The following is a 27,934-nucleotide window of genomic DNA, read 5'->3' on the forward strand; positions in this document are numbered from 1 at the left end:
CCTGATTGTCCAGTCAGGACAGATGCCAGATAACCTTTGTTCTTTTCCAATTTGATCAATCCAAATATCAGGCTTACTTAGACTAGCTCTTCTCATACTTGTCTAGGAGCTTCTCTGACTACCTCATTCACAGGGATCTTTCTTATCCCTGAATTCCTTTAGCACAATACAGACCACATCCTACATTGTACTGTTCTCTAGTTATGTCATGTCTGTCTAGTCTTCTCAACAAGACCAAAAGCTTGTTGAGAACAACAACTGGACTTCTGAATTTTTATCTTACTTGAAGTTTCATGTTGCACTCAGCACAATACTGAAGACATACTTAACATCACGAGTTGAATGACAGGCCAAGATTTAAACCTAGATTAGAGAAATCCATGACACCTATTTTTACAGTATGTTTTTATACGGTTGCTGTTAGACCAGTCCAGGGCTTCCATGGCGTCCATGGCTTGGCAAGGAGCGATCAATAAGACGGCCACAAGTACTGTCTGCACAGAGCTTATGGTCTACTCTAGATTAATTCAGAACCTTCTCTGGCTAAAAGACAAGTTGGTCTGTGCTGAGGGTTTCTAGTAGTTATTTCTCCACGTGATACCTGACTTTAGCTTACAAAATATTCATCAGTCCTTTGCTGAAAAAACCTCTATTAAAGAATTCAAACACTATGAAGCTAAAGATTAAAGACTATGTGTTATAAAAAACACTATCCTAGAATTCAAGACCTCAATTTCTTTCATGTCTTCTATTTGCATTCCCATCAAAATAATTCCAGCTGGAGGGGCATCAGTCTGACCAGCCCATGCCCAGTCCTTCCTGGGGAATATGTAGACGGGCCTGGCACTAACACACTGGGCCTTACCATCAGTTTGTCTCTGTGAACTCCAGCAAGTGGACAAACGTGATGGATGACAAGTAATCTCTAGAAGCACAAAAGGCACTTTAAAGAGGTATATTTTATTTTACCCAACAGTGCAGGCAGATAATAAATAAATTTTTTTGGCCAAATTTAAAGTAATTGCTTTCTAGCTTCATTTTCATCTTTCAGTCATACAGAATTTAAGAGAGAATTTAAAAGAAAACAACTCCACTCCAGGCTAATGGGAACACTCAAAGGAAGGTACAATATTTTTTGGAAGCAAGGAAGAGAGAAAAAGTGCCATGCTTTTCCTTTCAGTACTGCAAACTGAGAATTACTTTTTGGCAAAAATGACCCTGTATTAGGGCTGTAGAAAATAAACTTTTCCTTAACCCCACCAGGTAACTTCCACACATTCCCGTGGGTGTTCTATCAGAGTGGACATGTTTCAGTTGCAGCACTAAAGGCATGACTTTCAGGTTTTATTTTCTCTAGGGAACAACAGTCTCAAAATGGTGTGGTAATCACTGCCCATAACTAGTAATGAGTTTACTTCATAATTTACATAATATAATGTTACTTTTAAAAAGTTTTATACATTTACTGTATTTTTAATGAGACTGAAGAATAATAAAGCACCATAGTTGGTCACATCCAGAACAACGTTTTGGGGAAGGAAATTGTATTGCTAAATGAGCAACAACAAAAAGGCATCATCTGCAGAGGTGGTCTGTAGTTCTGAGTGTGGGGTTTAGGAACATCCCATATACAGAACAGTGGGCAAAGGGCAACACGACCGGCCTTTGCTTCCCATTCCAGTGCCTGCAGAACACTGGCCTGCACACTCAACTTCTTCCTTCTCATGGGTTTGACCCTACACTCCTTCCAAAACATAAGAAGGTTTTGATCTTTAAACTAAGAACACATGGCCTGGATAGAAAAGATTACTTTTAAAACCATCACTTTGGGGCTGGCCCGGTGGCATAGTAGTTAAGTTGGAGCGCTCTGCTTCGGCAGCCCAGGGTTCTCAGGTTCTGATCCCGGGTACGGACCTACACACCGCTCATCAAGCCATGCTGTGGTGGCATCCCACATACAACACAGACGAAGACTGGCACAGATGTTAGCTCAGGAACAATCTTCCTCACCAATAAATAAATAAATAAATAAAGTCTTAGTTGCATATTTTATCTCTATTAAAAAAATAAATAAATAAAACCATCACTTGATCACGTTCTGGTTCTGTTTTTCACATTTAATTCCCAAGGAAATTTGTTGATTACAATCAACAACATTTAAAATCCTCCTAAGACCCATGAGAATTGTTAAGTTTAAACAGAAGTAACAGAATGCATTCATGCACCCAACACTTAAAGACCACAACTGCTACAAAATATAACTAACGAGCCAAAGCGGGCTGTTGTCAGTCAAACCCTGATATGCTAATTCAATTTGTGTAGCTTACTGGTCATCCTGAAGCAATTTAGCACCTTCACCAATAAGAGAAAACCTCCAGTGACCTCCCACCCACAGGTACACAAATACAACAGAGAACCAGAGAGGTCTGTAGAAGCCCTACCTCCATAAAGATGCAAATTAAGATTTAAACAGTGTAACAATTGGCGAGAGCTAATCCTTTTACAGAGGTGTAAATGGCTATTGAGAACTGAATTCCGGCTGCTAGCTTTTGTTAAGTAGCATTACAGACAAGTTTCACCCAAGAGCAATGCCACCAATTCTGAAGACTATTGATAAAATAGTTTCATAAAGCCAGTGCAATTTGTTTACTCTGATATCAAGTTTCCTGACCATAAATCCAAACATGTAAATATAAACCACATCGAGAATTAGTGCCCTGGGAAAATAAACTGGGAGGAACTATCTCAAGCCTGACACCCGATGGCTGGAACAGCTGTATGTGCGGCCACAGTGAAGTCTGTATACGGGGTTTTGTTTGCCACACAAAACAGTTGTAGAAAGGACAAACACATACATAGTTAAAGAGTATTTTTCTTTTAACGGGCTGTCTTACAAAACCTATGTTTTGGTGGCTCCCTTGGTCCCCATTGTGCAGCCCCCTGGGTGGTCCCTTCCAGGGGGCCACTTGAAGGGAACACAATGCCAAAAATGAGGGAAGGAGGGGACAGCAACACAAAGGCCAACAGAGCGGGGCGGTCTGCAGCGGCAGGCTGCAGACTAGGGGTCAGCAAACAAGGCTCTCTGTTTAGCCCTGGAAACAAGGGCTCCTTCTCTATACCTGGAAACAGCGTGATTAAGCTGACAGCTTGAATTATGGGCTGCATTTTGTAGGGTATGGTCCGTCTGCGTTAAGGTCCTCTTTATTGTAGCAGAGGCCTCACAAGCAAAACCCTTGCCTTTTCCCCCTCTTTGGCTTCAAAACATCATTCTGTTCCATTTTAATTTTCAGAACTACTCCTTCTCCCATATCACCTTTCCTTTTTTTTTTTTTAAGTTGCTTACTGAGGTGCTGGGAGGCCTGAGAGAATTTATAATAGGGTGTTTCCCTCTACCCTTAAACAGAGATAACCAGCCTGAACCCATAATGAGATTTTAGCAGCCGAGTCATTAGCGATGGCTGCATAAAGGATGGTTCCTTTATGAAATGGATGTGTTCTTTTTTGTTTTTTATTATTTATTTTTTACCCCAAAGCCCCAGTAGATAGTTGCATGTCATAGATGCACATCCCTCTAGTTGCTGTACGTGGGACACGGCCTCAGCATGGCCAGAGAAGCGGTGCGTCGGTGCGCAACCGGGATCCAAACCCAGGCCACCAGCAGCGGAGCATGAGCACTTAACCGCCAAGCCACGGGGCCGGCCCTGAAATGGATGTGTTCTTAATTTGCTCTTTGATAGGTCTGTGGATCCCAAACAACACCTGAGTTGATAAAAATCCTCTTTGCTGGGAAGGTGAACACTGGAAACATTTACTCTTGCTCCCTGGATTTCCTTTAAATCAGCACAGATGTGTCGCCAGTGGGGTGTTGTCATTAGGGTGCTGGCTGCACCCTCCAATCTGAGGTGCACACAACGGATTTATGGAGCCAGTCACCTAAAGTGACCTAGCTTTAAATATCTGCTGCAAAAAAGAACATGGAGGGTAAATGTCTTATCGTACAACTTTATGCCTTTGATGGTGCTCAGGGCAAGCTACCCCAGGAAGCACCACTCTGGTATGCGGATTATTTCGAGCTGAAGACAATAAGGACTCAGAGAACTCAGGAAGAATATTTGAGTTTCCCCTCCCAAACTGCCTAAAGAATTTAAAACAAAAGATCTGTTTCAGGAAGGAGTTATTATCATGACTGCTATAAAGATAATGTAGGATAGAGGTTACAATAGAAAAGGCACCAACAAGCCCATCTTATCGGAAGCTCTGTCTCTCTGGCCACATGCTCTAGATGGCCCTGCGAGGAGTTACCAGACAATCATTTACAAGGGAAGTCTCCATTTGTAAAGGTATCTCCCTCTCTGTATTGGGAAGAGAGGGGATGACCTCATTTCTAGAGACTTATCAATGTAGAAGGTGAGGCCTTAAAACTGCATAATAAACCTTACTCTTGTTTATAGTGCTTTAGTGATAATCTCCTGTAACTAACACCCCCGCCCCCAACATCCTCCTTGTCTTTGGTTGGACATGGTATTTAAGACGAGAATCTCTGCTACTGTGTTGATAAACGCAGTGTCCCTGCTTTCTCCCATGTATACATGTTATTAAACTTGGTATTATTTTCTCCTGCTAACCTGTCTTGTTATTTGGCCAGCCATAAGAACCTTAAGGAAAAGGACTGAGGGAGATTCCTCCTCTTCCCCCGACACCTTTCAGAAATGTAATACAATCAGGCCTTGTATTTTGACTAAATTTAAAGAATACTATGAACATAATAAATTTTTTTATTAGACATTATCATAATTGGTTCTATAATTAAACTCTAGAGGGCGCTTTTTGTAAAAGGGCATCTGATATTTTCAGGGTAGAATCATCTTTGCTGGAGCTTAAGGACTAACAGAGGATCATAAAACAAAACACCAGACTTTTGCTGTTACACGTCTCTCCGTCTGTCTCCACATGTGTGTATGTGCCGGTGCGGGTGTACGTGCGTCTGTAAGAGAAGAGACAAGGAGGACCAGACTGGGCTGGCAAAGATTATGCTACGTGAGGGGATCCAGGGAGAAGGCAAATCAGAAGGCATGATGGGATGGTGGATGGGCTTACTGAGGGCTCAGGCAACGTTCAGACTCTGAAATAAGTTAGTATGTCACTTCTCTGGGATAAGTGAGTCTCCTTAGAAGCCAATTAACTCTGATGAATGGGAATGGGGTCTAGGGCAGTCACCCTCCACTGAGGGAGAGCTCAGACCTGTAGGGCAGGTCCCTCCCTGGGTTCTGACTCAGTGTTCGGGGCCCACCTCCATGATGACAATGAGATGGGAGTGGCAGGACCCTGGGAGGGCACCAGCAGGAAGGAGACTGAACACTTGGCTATTAATGATTGCCTCCTGCTATGTGAGTATGGTAGAAATCAAAGACAGAATTACTGACAAAATTGTGCTGGTTTTCTGCTGGCTCCTTCAGAGGGCCAATACTGTATTAAAATGAAGAAGCTGAATCAATTTATTATTCAAATGCTCATTCACCTAAGAAGCTGCTAAAAGGAAGCCAAAAGAAACAAGAAAGTGAATGATAACAAACCATCATTATGAATGAATAAAGGGGATTAACCGGGAGGAAAGGCAGGCGGGATGCAAGCTAGGAAATAATGCCCTCCTGGGTAGACCCTGGGAGCCAGGTGAAAAGGCTTCTCCTCAGTGTGGAAGTTCAGGGGATGTAAGACAAGCACATCCCCAATTCCAGGTAAGTACACCTTTCAAAACAGCAGAAACCAGTTTCAGCTGTGCCCATGATTACAGATGTAATAATGCTCCAAAACAACCATGTCCAGCATACATCCATGTAATATATAACATCTGATCAGCAAGCACCATCAATCCCAGACCCAGCACTGGAAATTCTTTTAGGGATTCAATTATCCTAGAAAGTAGTGCTTTTCAATGTTTAAGGTGGCAGAACACCTGGAATTCTTAGAACTTTCTGTAAAATATCATGAAGTACTGATATACGTCATTTCATCACACAAATTAGGAACATTTTTACTAGCGGACAATGAATATATGTATACAATATAAAAATCAAACCACTAACACAAATACCCATGATGAAAAACCAATCTATCAAACCTAACAGGATCAGCTGATTTCACATTTTTCATTATTATTCATTTGGTACTCTCATTCATTTTCTCTTCCAGTAGGCAAGCTATAGCAGGTAACCAAAGTTTTATTAAAATAATTTTGAGGAAGTTCTCAAAATTACAAAGATTTATTTTCCTAAAAATTGGAAAAGACCACTTGACTCAATAGCAGGAGAATTCTACTGGAATATATCTGAGAATCACTGCACTAAAGAAAACGAATCTAGCATTGTTTTAAGCAGCAGATTCAAACACACTTCCAGTCCACAAAAATGACAAGCAAATTAAAATGAATTTACACTGACAAAGGAAAATAGAAAAAAGTTAGACAACTAGTTGAAGGCCATTAAACACAAGGTGTTCAGAAGTGCTCCTCACATCTCTCTTGTAGGTTAAAGTAATACTGTAAGTCTCCTAACTGGGACTCAAAATAGTGAGATTCAGTACAAAAGCACAAGAAAACATATCAAGGTCTCACTTATTGCTTTTTGAGTTTTTCTTATCTGCTTGGCCTATCTGCACAGATTCCCTCACAAAAGCCATCACTGAATGGAAGCTTTCCCACTCAGTTATCAAGCTCAAATGTTCCTTATCAAATCCCACCTTAAAATAAGTTTCGTTTTTCTAGAAGCCTATCACCAATAGCTCAACAACTGCTCTTCAAAAGGTGAGAAATATAAGTTTAAGAGAATAAAAGGGAAGATGAGCCATAAGGAACTGATCAAGTCTAAGATCAAGGCGCTGGCTGGCTTGGTTCCTGGTGAGGGCCCACTTCCTAGCTTGCAGACGGCTGCCTTCTTGTTGTGTCCTCACAGGGCAGAGAGAGGAGGAGAGCTCTCTCAGGTCTCTTCTCATAAGGGCACTAATCCCATCACGAGGGCCTGACCCTCATAACCTCATCTAACCTTAGTTACCCACTAAGGGCCCATCTCCAAATACCATCACATTGGGGGTTCAGGCTTCAACATATGAATTCTGCAGGGACACAACTCAGTCCATAAGAACACCGCTGCCACCATCTTGTTCCTGGCCTAAGGATGAGGTCAGCACTGAAGATGACAGAGCAGGGAAACAGAAAGGACCTGGGTCTTTGATGACAAAAGTGAAGGGCAGTATCAACCAATCCCAGGGCCTGCTTTACTCCCGGACTTCCAGAAATAAACAAAAATGTGTTTATTGTTTAAGGCAGTTCGAGACAGTGTTCCCGTTATTTGTAGCCTGGTATATCAAGATAATTAATAGGTAAATGTTCAACAAGGCCAGAAAGCCAAGTTTGAAAAAAGAACTCTGATGGATGGCTTTTCCATAATTCAAATTTACATTTCATTGAAAAGAATTTAAGGGAGGTATCTTAAAATGACGATCCTACCCCTGTCACTCTGCTCCCCTACCATGTCTCCTTTTTATAAATACCAGTAACAGCAGAATCTTTGCTCTTGGTGTGGCTGGGCCAGCACAAAGCAGGATCGAGGGGCTGTTCATGTGCTGGGTGTGGAGGGATAAGAAAAAGACCCCTGTAGCCCCTGAATGTGTTCCCCTGGCCTGCAGTGGTGCTATACTCTGCCACATGAGCCACTCCTTCAGCTGGAGTGACCAACAGTTCCCTAGACATGGGCCATGCTGGTCTGTCTTCAGGCCTGTGCTCCAGCCATTCCTCTCTTAAAATCTGGAATGGCTAATCTCCTTTCATCAGCCAAACCAATCACCATGGCTATTCTGGTTTTCTATTGCTTGTAATAGCTAACCTGAATTTAGTGGTGTAAAACAACAATCGACAACTTTTTGTTATGCTCATGGCTTCTGCGGGTCAGGAATTTGGACAGGGCACAGGGCAGGTGGCTTGTCTCTGCTCTGCAATGTCAGGGACCTCAGTCTGAATATCATGGGGTGATGTGGAACACAGGTGACTGGAATTATCTGGAGGCTTCTACACTCACATCTGGAGCCTGGGCTGGACTAAATTCAGGCTCAGCTGGGCCTGCTGACTGCAACACTGACACACGGCCTCTCCCTGAGGCTTGTTTGCTGTTAGCCCCACTTTCTTGGAAACCTGGCCATATTCCAGTCTCTCCTACCTTATTTGAATCTCAAACAACCAAGACTTGACCCCTAGAGTCTCCTCTCCAACTTTTGAAACCATAGGTAAACTTGTTCCACTCAGAATAAACTACTTTTAGATCTCAAATTTGTATTGAAAGAGGTCTCATTTTTCTGCAGCCCTCGTGGAATTTGGGCTGCTGGTTCCCTCCCTAGCAGAGATGCAGGCCTGCTATATTCTCTCATCAGCCTCCCTAGTCTCTCTTTCCCCCTGCCCTCCCTTTCTCCCTCTCCCCAATCGCCTCCTCCCTCCCCTCCCTCTACATCTCTTATTTGGCTCCCGGAGTGCTGGGATAGGGCCTCTTAACACTCCATAGAGACATCTCCCCAAAAATGTTGTAACTCACTTAAACATCAAATGATAAGAGGGATTCTAGGAAAACAGTGGCAGCACAGCCTTTATTTTTAAAAATCTCCCTGAATTCCCTTATATAAATATAAAAAAAAGATAGAACAACTAGGAGAGCAAACCAAAAATTCATGCATAATATCTATGACAAAATTATGTGACAAAATATGAGTGAGTGGAACAAACTACTGATAGCAACTAAACCCCCATTATATCTGCAATTGTACAGAAGGAAGTGGAGGGACAGCAAAAGTATGAATGACGTTCCTGAGAATGCAAGAACCTCCACATCGTCAAGCGGTACTCACTGGCAGGCTGAGGTGAGAAGGGCAGCCCATCTGGAAGGGGGCTGCAGGTCCATTTCAAGGGTTAGAACAGAGGGACTGCGGTAGGTGCAGGAGCAATCCGGGCCCTACCACTCCAGAACCTTACCAGTCTAAGTGCCCTTTCAGCAGAGCTCTGCACTGAGGAGAAGCTGCTGGGAGGGAACTCTAAATTGAACTTAACTGGGACAATAACGGCAGAGGAAGAATCTTCCCATTTCAAGTGGAGGAGGGGAAAAGAGCCAAGGGATCTAAGAAAGTAAGAGGCCACATACAAACATTCTGGGAGAACAACAGAAGAGGGAGCTCTGGAGCCATAAAACTAGGAAAGCCAGCCTGGCCCACCTGCCCCTCCTGAGTGCAGGAGAACTCCTCTCACCAGACATAGGCCCAGAAAAGATTCCAGGTCTCTTTATCAGTAAAGCGCAGGTAACGACACCTCCACTGCATAGGGCTGCGGCAGCAGATGAGATAATGTATGTAAAGCAGCTGGCACAGCATCGGGTACACAGTAAGCACTCAAAGATGATCGAAATTATTACCATTATTATAAACATTAGCATATCAAGTTTATATAACAACCTTAAGCCTAACTCTAACAAAAGATTAAAGATTTCAGTTAGGCCACAGTGAAGTGTGGTAAAACACCACTGTCCCACTCCAGAGGACATTTCCCAAGTTGTCCACCCCGGACTCAGCACCCTCCTCCGCAGAACAGTACTACCCAGTACATAATTGCTCAATTCTGCCTCTCGCCTTCCCTTTCCCCAGCTGCAGGCTGACCCTTTTCCAGCTGCTCACACATCCTTGCTTCAGAGAGCCTCTTACAGCTCCCTGGTCTACGATTTTCCTTTATGATCAATTTTCCGCCCTGATTATCTTGTTTCTGGAAGGTATCTCAGGTTTTAGGAAAACTTCTGATAACACCCAATTGGATGATGATTTCCTGGTTGAACTCGCAGACTTCTGGAGCCTCGCTGGTGACCTCATGTACTGATGCTAAGCACAAGCTCTACTTACGGTGCATCATACCCAACACTTCTCAGTGAAAAGGGCTAAATAAAACAAACTGTCCATTTTGTCAGGATTCTGATTCATTGATGCTAGAAATTAAATTTATCAAATTGCTAAGAGTCAGAGTAGGAGAGACAGAAGCCAAGTTCATTTCTGACTTCAAAAAAAAAAGAGGTTGGCCATTCCCTTTATATGTCATGTATGTCCCTGCATCTTGACTTCCAGAACCACACTATCAGATTACCATTAACTATCAAATGCCAACATGTGCCAGCCACTGTACCAGGTGCTTTAGCTGAAAAAATCAATCTGATGAAGATAGTAAACTAGAACTTTGAAGTCAAATTTAATTAGTCAAAAGATGATACTGGTCAAAAGGAGATCCAAGACTATAATCACAAAAGGTCATGGCTCTGCCAGTCTTCCTGTGGTCTAGAGCAGGGAAAGAGAAAGAGAACATTCCAAACAAATCAGTAAGTTCCTGATTTGTTTCTTGTGATCATCTCTAGTTAAAGAAAGGGAATTAGGGACAGGGCTAGCCTGACAGGAGAAATAAAAGGGAACAGGTTCATATTCTGGATAATTTTTCATAAATGTGTACAAAACATAATATTCTGAAATCACATATTCTCCATGTCAGCAGACGGTTATGAGTTTGGAAGGCTTTCTAGTAACCACACATAATAAAATAAGAAAGTACTGTGTATAATCTAAAAGGACAAATTGTTAAAAGACTTGGGAGGGCTCATCACAAGGAAAGAAAGATGAAATGGAAGGGGAGAAAACTGTTCCACCAATAGATTTAAAAGGTAAAACACAAACTAAATTAGAAATGACTTTGTCAAAGCTATGCATTTCATAACTAAAACTGAAAGTGGCCAAACAATATCTGGTTTCCCCGGCCTTCAGAAAGGAAGCAGCAGCCAAGTGGAAGCGACTATGAGGGAGAAGGGAAGAAGACACACCAGGTAGGCTTCAGGGTGCTGATACTATTTCTTGACTGGGTGGGGGTTACCAGCTGTGTTCACTCTGTGATAATTAATGGAGCAGTACACTCATGATTTGTTCACTAGTATGTAGGCTATACTTCAATAATAAAATTCATTTTAAAAAGAGCACATGACAAGGACTTCTGCTTCTTGTAAAGGCATCCTAGGTAATGCAGGCCAATCCTTGCACTAAGAACAAAAAAAAGTATAAAAAATATCTCTTTGATAGCTTAGAGAGATAAGGCAGTGATGAATTACAGGATCAAAACCTAGAAAAAAAGGAAATTCAGAGAGATAAGCCTAACATCTGGGGCAATTTTTCTTTGAAGGGCATGTGCCAATTCCAGAAAAGGCAGCTGAGAGTCTGAGAAGCTGAGTGGAGCTCCAGGCAATCCCACAGAGTGGGAGAATAAAAACTGAAGTCCAGGTCTACCAACGAAGGGGAACCCTAATAAATCACCCACACTTTGAACTGGAACTTCAAAGGGCTGCTTCCTGTGGATAATGGTGAAACTGAGTCTGGCCCTCAAAGGGACCAAGGCCTGGCTTCACACTGTCTCAATTCTTCAACCTGGATGAAAGGGACCCAGGATCACTTCTGCCCCAGGCGCCTGCCAGAAGCAAATGCAAATCCTCTTTAGAGGAGGAAAACTTCCTTGTCCTCAAATCACTCCCAAAATGCTGCTACACAATATCCATTCAAAAATTGCCAGAGATTTGAGAAAAACAAGACAAGAGTGATTAAAAAGCGAGAGAAAGAAAAGAAAACAGAAGCAGACCCATGGGGAAGAAATGGAGATCCAGTCTCTAAGGTACTTATACTGTCTGGAAAGAAAGTAAAAATATTAATTAACAATAGATTTTGAAAGGTCAGAAACTTAGAGATGAAACAAAAATTAGTAAATATATAGGTGATTAGAATCATGTAATTATTAAGCTCGAGCTAACGGAAACATACAGAACCCTACCCAATGAAGAGTGAATATACATGTTTTCAAGCATTATGGGCATTTATAAACATTGGCCATTACTATGGCCAATCAACAAAGACCAAAGCACAGATGTTGTTCAGAACACATTTTCTGCCAACAATGTGATAAAATTGGAAATCTATAATGAAAAGAGAATCCTCTTTTCCCCTAATATGTTTAGAAACAACCAAAAATCATTTTACATAATACCTATGTCAAAGAAAAAGATATAATAATTATAAACATTTAGATAATTAAATTAAAATACTTAAAACTGAATGGGAGTGATAGCATTATTTGTCAAAACCAGTGGGGTGCAAGTCAAGCAGTACTTACATGGAAATTTAAAGCCTCAAAAGTATATGTTCTAAAATGGGAAAGATTGAAAATTAGGCATTCAACTCAGTTAGAAAAAACCACCTGGTAAAACCAAGTAAAGTAAAAAGGGAATAATAAAGATAATAACAGAAAGAAACGAGATTTTTAAAAAGCAACAGATGGGATGAAATCTGATTATTTGGAGAAATTAATAAAATAGACAAATCTCATGCAGGATTGATTGATGAAAAAAGTTGGGCAGACATAAAATTATGAATGAAAAAGAAACATAATTATTGACACGGTAAAAATTCTAAAATATAGGGTCCAGCCCCGTGCCCTAGTGGTTAAGTTTGGCATGCTCTGCTTTGGCGGCCCAGGTTCAGTTCCCGGGCGTGGACCTACACCACTTGTCGGCAGCCATGCTGTGGTGGTAACCCACACCCAAGATACAGGAAGACTGGCAACAGATGTTAGCTCAGGGATGATCTTCCTCAGAAAAAAAAAAAAAAGAAAAAAAGAAAAAAAATTGTAAAATATAAAAGCTGCCCACAAATTTGAAAACTTAAAAAAGTATTAAGAAACTAGAAAATTTTTCTAGTACACTCTACATTTTCAAAATTGACTCAAGATGAATGAAAACATCAATATACGTATAAGCATTTAAGAAACAGAAAAAGTAGACAAAAATTGAGAGAATTTTCATCAGTGCACCTGTCTTGCAAGAAATGTTAAAAGTTCCTCTGGTTTAACCTCTGCAGGTGTTCTCAGTATCCCAGACTCCTGCCTTTGCTCTAGGGCACCCACCTCTTCTGACTGAGGCCAGAAGCCTATGGTGAGAAGGGTGGGAAAGGCTGGGGAACCAGGTTCAGGTCGGTCAATGGAGACTTCTTTTAACATCTCCCGTACAGACACTGAGTGACAGTTAATGCCTACTTCGCTGACCATCTGGTCTGAGGACTGCTGCCCTCTTGGAAGCCTGGTTCTGGACTTGTAAAAATTTAAACCAAAATAAAGATAAGGAAAGTCTTAGATTTTTCAGATCAAAGTAGGTGAGCTAACAGGAGAGGCACAGGCAAGACTGGGGAATGAAGTGCCAGGCAGAACAGGAAGGGGATACACTGACAGCCCCACCTGCTGGCACCAGGTTATCTTTTCAAAAGTGTAATGCACAACCTTACTTTGGGAACAAAAGCGATCATTTGTGGGGCAGCAAGAAAAAGCTCAGGGGGCCACTTGTTGAGGGGCAGAGGTCAGGTCCAGGAAAAACAAGAGACAGTGGTGAAGAAAAAAAGCAAGTGAAGCAGACACCTGAAGGCATCATCACATCTGAAGGAACACTGAATCCATAAACATGCTTCCAGCTCCGCTTAGAGTGACTTGCGGGTAAATTCTACAAGAAACACAGTTTTATGCAAGAATTTCAGATGCAAGAACCTCCTTCCCATATTTAACTTTGAAGAGGGGCTAAATTAAAATCACTAGAGGAGATTCACTTCATGTGATCACATTTTTATGACCCTGAGAAACCAAGGCTTTCATTTATTTAGTGTAAAAGGCAGCATTACGTTTTGCTGTCAGCCATACTCCAGGGGGGAAGGAACAAAGCAACTCTGCGAGTGCTTTGCTCAGCTTGAAGAAAGGCACACAGCACTTCCTCAGCTTATTTGAGGCTGGAAGGCACAAAAATCAATACGGACAGAGCAAAAGGTCAAATTGCCACCGCTTAGTTTTCTTTTCTTTTCCTAATTAAATAATCTCATTTGCTTCTGGAGCTTCCTTATTCAACCTAATGAAATATTATCTCTGATATTCCAGTTTTTTAGGCAGTAGAGAGTTACTGGGAACCAGCCCAGGGTATCAGTTAAGAATACAGACTCTGGACCCAGACGGCCGAGCTCAAAGTACACTGAGCCACTTTGTGACTTTGAACATAACTTCTCTGTGTCTCAGTTTTCTCCTTTGTAAAAGGGTAATGATGATAGGAATAAATGGATTATTATAAACAAAGCTCTTCACAACAGTGCCTGGCACAGAGTGGGTGCTATTGAAGGGTATATCACCATTATGATTGTGATTTGCATGGTAGAGCACAGAAATTAAGAGCATGAATTCTGGCATCCGGCGGTCAGTTCGAATGCTAGCTGCACCTCTAAGGTTATTTAATCCTTCTAAACCTCACTTGAAATACTCCACTTGGCATCTGCAGCACAACTTCTTGGTTCTCTTGATTCTTCCCTGCAGCTTCACCTCAAACTCCTTTGCTGTTTCCTGCTCATTTTCCTGACCTTGAATGTGGAGCCAGGCCTTGGGCTGCTTTCCTATTCACACTCATTGCCTAATGTTCTTCTCAGGGTCCACGGCTTTAAAGTGCATTTATACTCTGATGATTCAGTAAAGTTGCAGGATACAAAATCAACATACAAAAATCAGTTGCATTTCTATATAACAATCCAAAGAAAACAATCCCATTTACAATAGTACCAAAAAGAATAAAATACTTAGGAATAAATTTAACCAAGGAGGCAAAAGACTTGTACATTAAAAACTACAAAACACAGCTGAAAGAAATTAAAGAAGACACAGACAAATGGAAAGATATCTCATATTCATGGATTGAAAGATTTAATATTGTTTAAATGTTCACACTATCCAAAGTGAGCTACACATTCAATGCAATCCCTATCAAAATCGCAATGGCATTTTTCACAGAAATAGAAAAACCAATCCTAAAATTCATATGGAACCACAAAGGACTCTGAATAGCCAAAATAACATGGAGAAAATGAACAAAGCTGGAGAAGTCACATCTACTGATTGCAAAACATATTACAAAGCTACAATAATCAAAACAGTATGGTACTGGCATAAACACAGACACACAGACAAATGGAACAGAATAGAAACCCAGAAATAAATCCACATATATATAGTCAACTAATCTTTGACAAGGGCATCAAGGAGGCACAATGGGGAAAAGATAGTCTCTTCAACAAATGGTGCTGTTATTCACGTGCAAAAGAATAAAACTGGACCCTTATCTTACACTATACACAAAAATCAACTCAAAATAGACTTAAAAATCAACTTAAACATAAGACCTGAAACTGTAAAACTCCTAGAAGAAAACATAGGGGAAAAGCTGCCTGACATTGGTCTTAGCAATGACTTCTTAAATATGACAGCAAAAGCACAGGCAACAAAAGCAAAAATAGATAAGTGGGCCTACATCAAACTAGAAAATTTCTACACAGCAAAGGAAACAATCAACAGAGTGAAAAGGCAACCTACAGAATGGGAAAAATATCTGCAAACCATATATCTGATAAGAGGTTAACATCCAAAATACAAAAGGAACTCTAACAACTCAATTGCAAAAAACCAAATAACCTGATTAAAAAATGGAGAAAGGATTTGAATAGATATTTCTCAAAAGACGATATATAAATGGCCAACAGGTATATGAAAAGATGCTTAACATTACTTATTATCGGGGAAATGCAAATCAAAACCACAATGAGATATCACTTCATACTTCTTAGGATGGCCATTATTAAAAAAAAAAAGAAAGAAAAGAAAAGAACAAGTATTGTTGAGGATGTGGAAAAACTGGAACCCTGTGCACTATTAGTGGGAGTGTAAAATGTTGCAGCCACTATGGAAAACAGCATGGAAGTTCCTCAAAAAATTAAAAATAGAACTACCATATGATCCAGCAATCTCACTCTGGGTATTTATCCAAAAGAACTGAAATCAGGATCTCAGAGACATAGCCTCACTCCCATGTTCACTGCAGCATTATTCACAATAGCCAAGAGGGGGAAACAAACTAAATGTCATCGACAGATGAATGGATAAAGAAAATGTAGTATATAAATGCAATGGAATATTATTTAGCCATAAAAAGAAGGAAATCCTGTCAGATGCTACAACATGGATGAACATTGAGGACCTCATGCTACACGAAATAAGTCAGTCACAGAAGGACAAACACTGGTTGCTTCCACTTATATGAGATATCTGAAGTAGTCAAATTCATAGAAGTAGAAAGTAGAATGGCAGTTGCCAGGGGCTGGGGGAAGAGGGAAATGAGGATTTACTGTTCAATGAGTATGAAGTTTCAGTCATTCAAGATGAAAAAGTTCTAGGGATATGGTATACGACAGTGTGCTTACAGTTAACAATATTGTACTGTACATGTAAAAATGTTAACTTTTCAATAAATGGTGCTGGAACGGGATATCCACATGAACAAAAATGAATCTAGACACAGATCTTATACCCTTCACAAAAATTAACTCAAAATGGATCACAGACCTAAATGTAAAATATAAAACTATAAAACTCCTAGAAGATAACACAGCAGAAAGCCTAGATGACTTTGGGTATGGTGATAACTTTTTATTTGTTTATTTATTTTTTATTTTTTTGTGAGGAAGATCAACCCTGAGCTAACATCCACGCTAATCCTCCTCTTTTTGCTGAGGATGACCGGCTCTGAGCTAACATCCATTGCCAATCCTCCTCCTTTTTTTTTTTTTCCCCAAAGCCCCAGTAGATAGTTGTACGTTATAGTTGCACATCCTTCTAGTTGCTGTATGTGGGACGCGGCCTCAGCATGGCCAGAGAAGCAGTGCGTCAGTGCACGCCTGGGATCTGAACCCGGGCCGCCGGTAGCGGAGTGCACGCACTTAACCCCTAAGCCACGGGGCCGGCCCTGGTGATGACTTTTTAGATACAACACTAAAGACATGATCCACGAACAAAATAACTAATAAGCTAGACTTCATTAAAATTAAAAAACTTATGCTCTGCAAAAGATAACATCAAGAGAATGAGAAGACAAGCCACAGACTGGGAGAAAATATTTGCAAAAGACACACCTGATAAAGGACTTATATCCAAAATATACAAAGAGCTCTTTAAAACTCAACAATAAGAAAACAAATAACCCAAGTAAAAAATGGGAAAAGATCTGAACAGACACCTCACCAAAGAAGATATACAGATGGTAAATAAGCATATGAAAAGATACTCAACATCATATGTCATTAGGGAACTGCAAATTAAAACAAGAAGATATCATTACATACCTATTAGAGTGGCTAAAATCCAAAAAAACTGACAATAACAAATGCTAACAAGGATTATAGAAACAAGAACTCTCATTTATTGCTGATGGGAATGCAAAATGGTACAGCCACTTTGGGAGACAGTTTGGGAGCCTCTTATAAAACTAAACATAGTCTTACCAAACAATCCAGCAATTGCACTCTTCGGTATTTACCCAAATGAACTGAAAACTTACGTCCACACAAAAACCTGCACATGGATGTCTACAGCAGCTTTATTCACAATTGCCAACAATGTGGAAGTCACAAAGATGTCCTTCAGTAGCTGAATGGATAAACTGCAGTACATCAAGACAACATAATATTATTCAGCACTAAAAAGAAATGATCTATCAAGCCACAAAAAGACATGGAGTAACCTCAAAGGCATATTACTAAGTGAAAGAACCCAATCTGAAAAGGCTACATACTGTATGATTTCAAGAATATGACATTCTGGAAAAGCCAAAACTATAAACTGTAAAAGGATCAGTAGTTAGCAGGGGGTGGGGGTGGGGGTATGAATAGGTAGAGCACACAGGATTTTTAGGGTACTGAAAATACTCTTTATGATACTATAATGATGGATACATGTCATTATACATTGTTCAAACTCATAGAATGTACAATACCAAGGGTGAATTGTAATATAAATTGTGGACTTTGGGTGATTATGATGTGTCAATGCAGGTTCCTCAGTTGTAACAAATGTACCACTCTGGTGTGGGATATTGATAATGGGGGAGGCTATGTATGTGTAGGGGCAGGCGGTATATAGGAAATCTCTGTACCTAATTCTTAATTTTATTGTGAACCTAAAACTGTTCCAAAAAATAAAGTCTTAAAAAATGTTAAGAGGATAGATCTCATGTTATGTATTATTTTATTTTATTTTATTTATTTATTTTTCCCCCCCTAAGCCCCAGTAGATAGTTGTATGTCATAGTTGCACATCCTTCTAGTTGCTGTACGTGGGACGCGGCCTCAGCATGGCTGGAGAAGCAGTGCGTCGGTGCGCGCCCGGGATCTGAACCTGGGCCGCCAGCAGCGGAGCGCGCGCACTTAACTGCTAAGCCACGGGGCCGGCCCTGAATTTTTTTTTAAACACAAAAAATATATGTATATCCAGAATTTGACACTTCTCACTGCTGCCACCCTGGCCCAAGGCACCACCACCTACTGCCTAGATTACTGTAATATTCTCTAAACAGGTCTCCTTGCTCCCACCCTGTCCCCTACAGTTCATTTTCCATTAGCAGCCAGAGTGGTTCTTCACCTCCCTTGAAGCACAATCCAAAGTTCTTCCTACAGCCTACAAGACCCTTTGTGATGTGGCCCACTGATATTTCTCTCACTCCATCTCCTACCTTCCTCACTCACCTGTTGTGGTCCAGCTGCACTGGCTTCTTTGCTGTTCCTAGAAACACCACGTATGCTCCCTCTAGAGGGCCTCTGTACTTGCTGTTCCTGCTGCATGGTATTCTCTTCCTCAAGATATATCCCACTCATCTCCAAGACACTGAAGGAGAGAAATGAAACATAAATTGATAAACAAACAAATATACCAGGGTGAAAATTAAGGTAACAAAGAATAAAGCAGGTTAAATAGACAGAGAAGGCATGGGTACAATTTAATGTGGCTTACTCTCACTCACTTTAGATCTCCTCTCAAATGTCAAATCACCACAGAGACTTTCCCTGAGTATCCTACACTAAATTGCATCTATGCATTCTCTATGCACTTAACCTGCTCGTTCTTTGTCATAATATTTTCACACAGATTGTTTATTGGTTTCTGTTTTCTTCCTCCCCTCCACACGCATGATCATAAATACCATAAGAGCAAGAGTAGTGCCTGGGACAGAGTAGGCACTCAGTAAATATTTAATGTTAAATGAACAAAGTCCTATACTAGCTATCTATAGACTCGTAACAAACTACCCCAAAGCTTTGTAGCTTAAAACAACAACCATTTTGGGGCCGGCCCCGTGGTGTAGTGGTTAATCGTGCGCTCTCCACTGCTGGCAGCCTGGGTTTGGATCCCGGGCGCGCACCACGCACCACTTGTCAGGCCATGCTGTGGTGGCATCCCATATAAAGTAGAGGAAGATGGGCATGCATGTTAGCTCAGGGCCAGTCTTCCTCAGCAAAAAGAGGAGGATTGGCATGGATGTTAGCTCAGGGCTGATCTTCCTTACACACACACACACACACACACACACACACACACAAAACAATAATAAAAAGAAAAAAACCACCACCATTTTATTATATCTAATGACTTTGTGGATCAGAAAATCAGTCAGGGCTTGGCTGAGTGGATTCTTCTGTTTTAGGTATTATTGAGAGAGGTTATTCAGTGATATCAGCTGGTGGATGCACTTGGTAGAGGGTCCAAGAAGGCTTCGCCTACATGTCTGGTACTTTGGAGGGGATAGCTCCAAGGATGGGCACAGCTGGGACCACAGTCTAGAGCACCTACACATAATTTCTTTACCACGGCAGTCTCAGAATAGTCAGACTTCTTACATGGTGGTTCAGGGTTCCAAGAACACATGTTCCAGCAAAAAGAGTGGCAACTGCACGGCCTTTTATAACTCAACTTTGGAAGTCATAGAGGATCAATTCTACCATGCTCTATTTGGTTAAAGCAGTCATAAGCCCATCCATATTCAAGGGAAGGGGAGAGAGATCCCATCTTTTAATAAGAGGAGTGTTGAAGAATTTGCAGCCATATTTCAGATTGCTACAACCCCATACTTCACAGTACAGAGCTTTGGGCCTACTAGGTATTCAGGAAATTTTGGTTGACTCAAAATGGAATTATAAAATGGGATTTTCAACTAAGGTACTATAACTAGAAGAGAGAACAGTTTGGTTCTTTAATACAGGGGTTTATAAAAAATAATTAATTTTAAATGGTCTACATAATTTCAAAACCAAAAAACTAAACATCAAACTCAAAACAGACCATCTATGAGGGGCTCACCAATACACTGGACATAGCTGAGGAAAGAATCAGTGAGCTTGAGGATATGTCAGTACAAATTTCCCAAACTGAAATGCAAAGAGAAGGAAGAATGAAAAAAAAATGGGACAGAACATCCAAGAATTGTAGGATAATTACAAAGGGTGTAACATAAAAGTAATGGGAATACCAGAAGGAGGAGAAAGAGAGAAAGGAGCAGAAGGAATATTTGAAGTAATAATGGCTAAGAATTTTCCGAAGTTAACAACATATACCACCAAACTACAGATCCAGGAAGCTCAGAGAACACCAAGTAGGATAATTACCCAAAAAATCTACACCTAGGAATATCACAAAAATCCTTAAAGTGTATGCACCTAACAACAGAGCATTGAAATACACAGGCAAAAAGTGATAGAACTGCAAGGAGAAATAGATAAAGCCACTATTATAGTTGAATATTTAGTCACCTCTGTCGGTGACTAACATATCCAGCAGGTAAAAAGCAGCAAGGATATAGCTCAACTGAATAGCACCATTAAATTGGATCTAATCGACATTTATAAGATACTTCATCCAACAACAGCAAAATACACATGGTCACATGGAACGTTTGCTAAGACAAACCACATTCTGGGCCATAAAACACACCTCAACAAAGTTACAAGAACAGAAGGCATAGAAAGTATGTTCTCAGACCACAACAGAATTAAACTGAGATCAATAACAGAAATATAGCTAGGAAATCTCAAAATATTTGGAGATTAAACAACACACTCCTAAACACATGGGTAAAAGAGGAAGTCTCAAAAGAAATTTAAAAATATTTTGAACTGAACGAAAATGAAAATACAACTTATCAAAATTTGTGGGATGCAGTGAAAGCAGTGCTTCCAGGGAAATTTATAGCACTGAATGCACACATTAGAAAAGAAGAAAGCTCTAAAAGTCAATAATCTAAGCTCCCACCTTAGGAAACTAGAAAAGAGAAGAGCAAATTAAATTCAAAGTGAGCAGAAGAAAAGAAGTAATAAAATTTAGAGCAGAAACCAATGAAATTGAAAATAGACAAACAATAAAGAAAATCAAAAGACAAAAAGCTGGTTCTTTGGGGAAAAACCCAACAAAATGGATAAACCTCTAGCCAGGTTTATTAGTCTGCTCAGGTTGCCATAACAAAATATCACAAATTGGGTGATTTAGACAACAAAAATTTATTTTTTGCAATTCTAGAGGCAGGGAAGTCCAAGATCAAGGTGTCAGCTGATTTGGTTCCTAGTGAGACTTGCAGATGGCCACCTCTCACTGTGTCCTCACATGGCAGAGAAAGAAAGCTCTGGTGTCTCTTCCTCTTCTTTTAAGAGATCAGCCCTATTGGATAACGGCTTCACCCTTATGATCTCATTTAATCTTTATCATCTCCTCACAGGCAATCTCATTTAAAGCTCAGGGTCCTCTTCCAAGTTCACTGGTTGTTGGCAGAATTCAGGTCCTCGTGGCTATAGGACTGAGGCCCTCAGCTCCCACAGGGCACATACCATCGTCTGCCACGTGGCCTTCGTCACAAGATGGCAAGTTTGCTTCTTCAGGTGAACAGGAGAGTATCTCAGCTGCTTTGAATCTGATTTCAGTAAGTGCCCAGTCCCTTTTAAAGGTTGATATGTTTAGGTCTGGCCCACCCCGAACAATTCCTTTTTGATTACCTCAAAGTCAACTGATTTGGGGACTTTCATTATGTTTGCAAAATTCTTCATCTCTGTCACGTAACATAGCCTAATCACAGAAAGGAAATCCTTCAAACTCACAGTCCTGCCCGCACGCAAAGTGAGGGGATTATACAGAGTGTACATCAGGGGGCAGGAACCTCAGGGGCCATCTCAGAATTCTGCCCACCAGTGTATACAGTTAATCCTGATGAAACTAATGATGTCAGATTAATTCTCCTAAATCAAGTTACTCACCATACCACTCTTCTCTTAAAATAACCTTCAATAGTTCTGGAAAACACAGAGAAGGAACTTTAAATTCTTTACCCTGATATTCAAGGTCTTTCTCAAACATGACCCAGGCAACATTTTAAACCTTTACTCCAAGAAGCCCTGCTCAGTGAGCCCTTAGTCACACGCTTTGCTCTGCCCTCCCACGCCCTTTGTGTTCTCTGTATCTGCATTCCTTCTTGCACTCTTCCTCCAGACCTCATTCACTCCTTTCCCTGCTCCTTCTTATTCAAGCCTTTACAGCCTTCAAGATGCTGCATCAACACCAGGATAAAACCTTTCCTGACGCTTTTGACTCACACTGAGGTTATCTTCATTTGAATTTGTCCTCAAGTACTGTGGTGGATTGCAAAAAGCAACCGTAATCTTCTCATTCCTGTGTGCAATCATTTGCAATGTGACTTTGCCACTCATCCCATCAAGAGGTGGATTATATTTTTTCACCTCTTGACTCTAGGCTGGGTCCTGTGACTTTCTTTAGCCAATGGGACATGAGCAAACCTGACACAAGCAGACACTTTAAAGCATTTGTGCACTGGGGCTTGCCCTCTTGCTGTGCTGGGAACCCTGCTACCACCACCAGGTGACTGAGGTTGGACTACTCTACTGGACGATGAGGGACACCTGGCCAAATAATTCTTGTAGCCCCAAATGACACTGGGCCAACCACCTGGCACCTGAAAAATAATAAATGTCTGGTGTTTTAGGTCATGGAGCTTTGTACCAATGTTTGCAGCAAACTACTCTTTAAGAATGAGATTCAAGGTCCTCCTTTTTAACAACATTGCTTTTACTCAGCTTCATTCTAATATGCTTCCTTGTAAGAAATGTTAATTATAGCTTGCAATGAAGGAACTGTGCAGGAAGCACAAGCTGGTCTTCAATTATCTGGAAATATCCATGGGGGTGGGTCATGAACCTTCTCAAAGATGCTTGGCTTTTAAACAGAGAAGCAATCCATATGTCCATCAACAGATGAATGGATAAACAAAATGTGGTATATCCATACACTGGAATATTATTTAGCCTAAAAAGGAATGAAGTTCTGATACCTGCTACAACATGGATGAATCTTGAAAATGTTATGTGAATTGAAATAGACCAAAAGGACAAATATATAAGGGGGACAAAAAAGTTTTGGAAATAGGTAGTGGTGATGGTTGTACAATATCATGAACATAATTAACGTCACTAAATTGTACACTTAAAAATGGAAAATTTTATGTTATATACATTTTAACACAGCATTTAAATATTAATAATATAATATGCCAAAAACTCTTGAATTATACACTTTAAATGGGTGGATTGTATGGTACGTGAATTATACCTCAATAAAGCTGTTAAAAAGTTTTTTTAAATAAAACAAACAAAAAACAAGAGACAACACCACCAAAAGTCACCCTTGATTTCACTTTTCTCCTCAGATGGAAACTACGCTGCATACCGCACATCTATTTCCCCTTCACTGCCAGGAAGCTTAAGACCAAGTTTTATGTTCAAGGTCAGCAACTCAGCTGGCACATAGATGTGCTCAAACATAGTATCTATCATCATTCTCATCAAATCAGAGGTTCCGGTTTCCTGTTCAGATCCTTCTATGTGTCTTCCTTTGTCCCATCTCTTGATCTTTGTTAACTAAAATTCATTCAAGTGACTTTTCTCCAGACCCCCAACGGACCCTAAAGTAAACTGAGATAATGAACATTTGAGATCATAGTATTAGCTCTGTAAATATGATACTACAGTCTCAGATGAATAATTAACCCTCAGAGAAAAGGAGAAGAGCTCATGCTAAAGAGGAAATAAGAGAACGCAGCACCTCAAAAGCGGTGAGGACGTCAGCAGATTAACCAGAATCATTTAAACCACCTTTAACATATTCCTGGGTAGTCCTTTTTTTTTTTTTAAATGTTTATTTATTTATTTATTTTTTTCCCCCAAAGCCCCAGTAGGTAGCTGCATGTCATAGATGCAAATCCTTCTAGTTGCTGTACGTGGGACACGGCCTCAGCATGGCCCGAGAAGCGGTGCGTCAGTGTGCGCCTGGGATCCGAACCTGGGCCGCCAGCAGCGGAGCGCGCGCACTTAACCGCTAAGCCACAGGGCCGGCCCCTGGGTAGTACTTTTACCACAGAAAATCAATGGGCTCACATTTGGTAACAGACAGAAAACAACCATTGCTGACTGACCTTTCATTCTGGGACCATTCCATTAGGACAAACTATTCAAAAATTCCCCAAATGCCCATATTTTCTAACAAATTTTGGAAAACTATATCCCAAAATTCTGAGGAACTTGGCTTTAAGATCATAGGAAAAAGTCAGTCATATAGCAGAAGGAGAGAGAGAACATTCTTAATTCTATACACATACCCAACTTTTTTCATCTCAGAAAAAGCCTGAGTCCTGGGTAAGTACGCTAGTCCCCCAGTTAATCCACCAAACTACTTACTTGTCCAATGAATTGCTATAAAAAGAAGCCTACAAATACGAAACCCAAAACAGATACATTCTATCTCTAGTAATAAAGTTTCTGATGATGTAGTATATAATACCTGATGAGAGAAGTATTCTTACTAGAAAAATCCACTGGGGGGCCAGCCCGGTGGCGCAAGCGGTTAAGTGCGTGTGCTCCGCTGCGGCGGCCCGGGGTTCGCTGCTTTGGATCCCAGGCGCGCACTGACGCACCACTTGTCAAGCCATGCTGTGGCGGCGTCCCATATAAAGTGGAGGAAGATGGCCATGGATGTTAGCCCAGGGCCAGTCTTCCTCAGCAAAAAGAGGAGGATTGGCAGATGTTACCTCAGGGCCGATCTTCCTCACACACACACAAAAACATCCATTTGGCTTGCCACTCTAATAAATCAAGTTTCCCAATGACAGGAATCATGTTGGTTCTTCCATCCACAGTACAAGTACTTTGTACTTGGATGTGCTATTAATAAATATTTCTTGAACATCACTTTAAAGTCAATCAGACTATAAATTAAAATTTTCACCATAAGTAGATAATGAATGGTAAGAGGCAATACATTAAAGATGCAACGCTGCTCTAAAAGAGAACATATCCCCTCATATACAAGGATGCCCACTTGGCTTTTCACTGTTGCTGGGACTGTTGAAAAGAAAGAGTGACGGCATCACAGTGTAACAGAAAATTCTAGTGGTGCCATGTGGGTTGGGGAGGCAGGCTGTATGGAAGGTCTGCCCCAACGGCCTATGTGTCATTCCTATGCCCCTAGCCTTGATTTCCTCATTTTTAAAAGGCGAGATCTACCTTAGTTTGTTACGTAGGTTCCTTCCACTCCTAAAAGAGATTTGATGCTATTAGAGTTATTTTTCATTGCAGAATTGGTTTTCAACAGTTTCCATGTTTTCTACACAATTCCACCTAGTACCTCCAATCAATAATAAAAAATTATACATGAGCTTTCATGAGTTGGATATTATAATAAGTGCTCAAAATGTATAACACTGATGTTGTTCCTATTTAACATTAAAGATTCCAGTGTCCTCATATTTACATTCAGAAAAGGAAAGCTGGCTTAGATATACACTTAGAAGAACTTATTAACTCATATTTAATCGTATGACAAAAATGACACCATGGCAAGGGATATTAGGATTAAGCAAATTAATTAGATACAAAGTTCCTAGCCTCTAAAGCTGAATTCCTAGTAAGTTTAACCGTTTGTCACCTTCTGTGTTACCACAACTTCAAAATGATTTGTTTTCTTAAAAGGCTGGAGGGTAGGGGTGGGGGGAATGACTTATGAATTAACCAGGGATTGTTTGGATATAATTATAAACTGCAAATCACCATGATTTCAATGGTATTCAGACTTTTAAAGCTATTTTATAAAAAAAGAAAAGAAAGCAAATTAGACCTTTGCTAAGAGATTATTTATGAGTAAGGAACTTATACATTCATGACTGAGTGCTCGACAATACATTCCCAGTGGAATGATCTCTAAAAATGTCTATAATTATAATGTTTTTTTTTTTTAATAATTTTATTTATTTATTTTCTTCCCCCCAAAGCCCCAGTAGACAGCTGTATGTCACAGCCGCACATCCCTCCAGCCGCCGCATATGGGACTCGGCCCCAGCATGGCCGGAGAAGCGGCACGTAGGCGCGCGCCCGGGATCCGAACCCGGGCCGCCAGCAGCGGAGCGCGCGCACCCAACCGCCAAGCCACAGGGCCAGCCCTAAAAATGTCTATAATTATTTATAGAATAGTAAAAAAAAATTCAATGGCTTACTCTCTTGTTGGTGAGTTAGTGGAGGATTCCTTTTTTGAATCAGGAGAGCTTAGAGTTTGCAAAATACAATTATGTTTTTCGGTGGATAGGGCACCTCTTTCTTGCTCAGAGTGGATTAATTTTAAGGCCTCTATTCCATCTTCTCCCTCCATCTTGTCACTCAGATTTGGCTGTGGTTCTGGACTCTCTAAAATCAGACCATCTTCACTTACGGCAACTGTGAGGTCACTGCTGCTGCTCAGACTTTCCTCTTCCTGCTGTTGCTGCATTTTCCTGAAGGGCTTCTGTGCCTCAGGGTCCCCGTGAGGAGGATGATCTGGAAGAGGGGATATGAAGAGACTACTGATCACTAAGTGCAGGGAGAAGCGAGGTAAGACGTTCCACCTCACGGAGTGGGATTATTCATCAGTTAAAACATGTAGAAACAATCCATGATTAATTACAGTATTTAAAAACTCATTAAAAATATTTTATTAAATATATTAAAAATATAACAATGAGTTTAAAAATCAGAGAATTCGCTTGTAAGAATATTTCCACATACATATTTAAGAATTCATTAGAATGGAATTTGTTGGCAAAGTCACCACTGTACTTTGTTTTTTGACAAAAGATAAAATTAGAGAGTACACTTTGTTCTTACATAAGACCACTACCACCCAGAAAAACTAAATACCAACAAAAATCAGCAAACAACCTCAGCCTCTCACCCCACCTGAGAATCCTTCCTGAGCAGAATGCTTCTCTTGAGAACACTTACTTTCAGATGCACAGTATTCTGAGACTGATATTGGAGCGACTGGTAGTCTGGCACTGTCTTCCTTGACTTCAATATGTTCCCGTGTCAGTATTTCTCCCTCTGATGCCCCTGATCTGCTGGAACTGTCACACTTTAAATCAGTGGTTCTGCTCCCTGGACGTAATCTTCCCCGTAACAGGGAATGGAGTTCAGCAGACTTTTTGCTTTCAGATAAATTACTCTTGCCGTGACGTGAGTTGCTTCCTATCTCCAAGCAATGAGTCTGTTCCTCCTCAGACAATGGGCTGGCTGTGACTGGCGTTTTCTCACCAATCTGAAGAGATGTCCTTCCATCTATTTTGTCAGACTTATTTAAGCACTGTGTGCCACTATTAGTGCAGACTACATAGCTGTCTGTCACATCACTGCTCTGGCTGTCTGTCGCTGTGAACGTGGGTCAGGAATTGTTCTGAAGTTCTTCGTGGGTTGGGGAGATTTCTGCTCTGTACTAACATCTCCAGCGCTTGGGATGGCTGACATTTGGCGGCCCATAAAGATTGTTGCTGGTTGATACAATCCTCTTGACACAGCTGTCCCCAAGTTAATCCCTGCCTGCATTGCAACCTGCAGCACCAAAAGAGACGTGAGTTAAATGTATTGT

At 40.8% G+C, this 27,934-nt stretch overlaps 1 long non-coding RNA gene across 3 annotated transcripts in view; it reads right to left on the reverse strand.

Annotated features, from left to right (window-relative positions):
* The window catches only part of LOC131402278 (uncharacterized), a 38,134-nt gene extending 11,303 nt beyond the window's left edge, over nt 1-26,831 (reverse strand). For 2 of the 3 annotated variants that reach the window (XR_009218485.1, XR_009218484.1), the window contains exons 1-2: nt 26,747-26,831; nt 18,685-18,823 (exon numbers count right to left, since the gene is read on the reverse strand). This is a non-coding gene — a long non-coding RNA (uncharacterized LOC131402278). Of the gene's footprint in view, nt 1-18,684; nt 18,824-26,534; nt 26,667-26,746 lie in introns of those variants that run through there. The other variant, XR_009218483.1, reaches the window with a different exon arrangement.
* Between the last annotated feature and the right edge of the window lie 1,103 nt (nt 26,832-27,934).

Source organism: Diceros bicornis (genome assembly GCF_020826845.1).
Source record: "Diceros bicornis minor isolate mBicDic1 chromosome 39 unlocalized genomic scaffold, mDicBic1.mat.cur SUPER_39_unloc_1, whole genome shotgun sequence".
Classification (NCBI taxonomy): domain Eukaryota; kingdom Metazoa; phylum Chordata; class Mammalia; order Perissodactyla; family Rhinocerotidae; genus Diceros; species Diceros bicornis.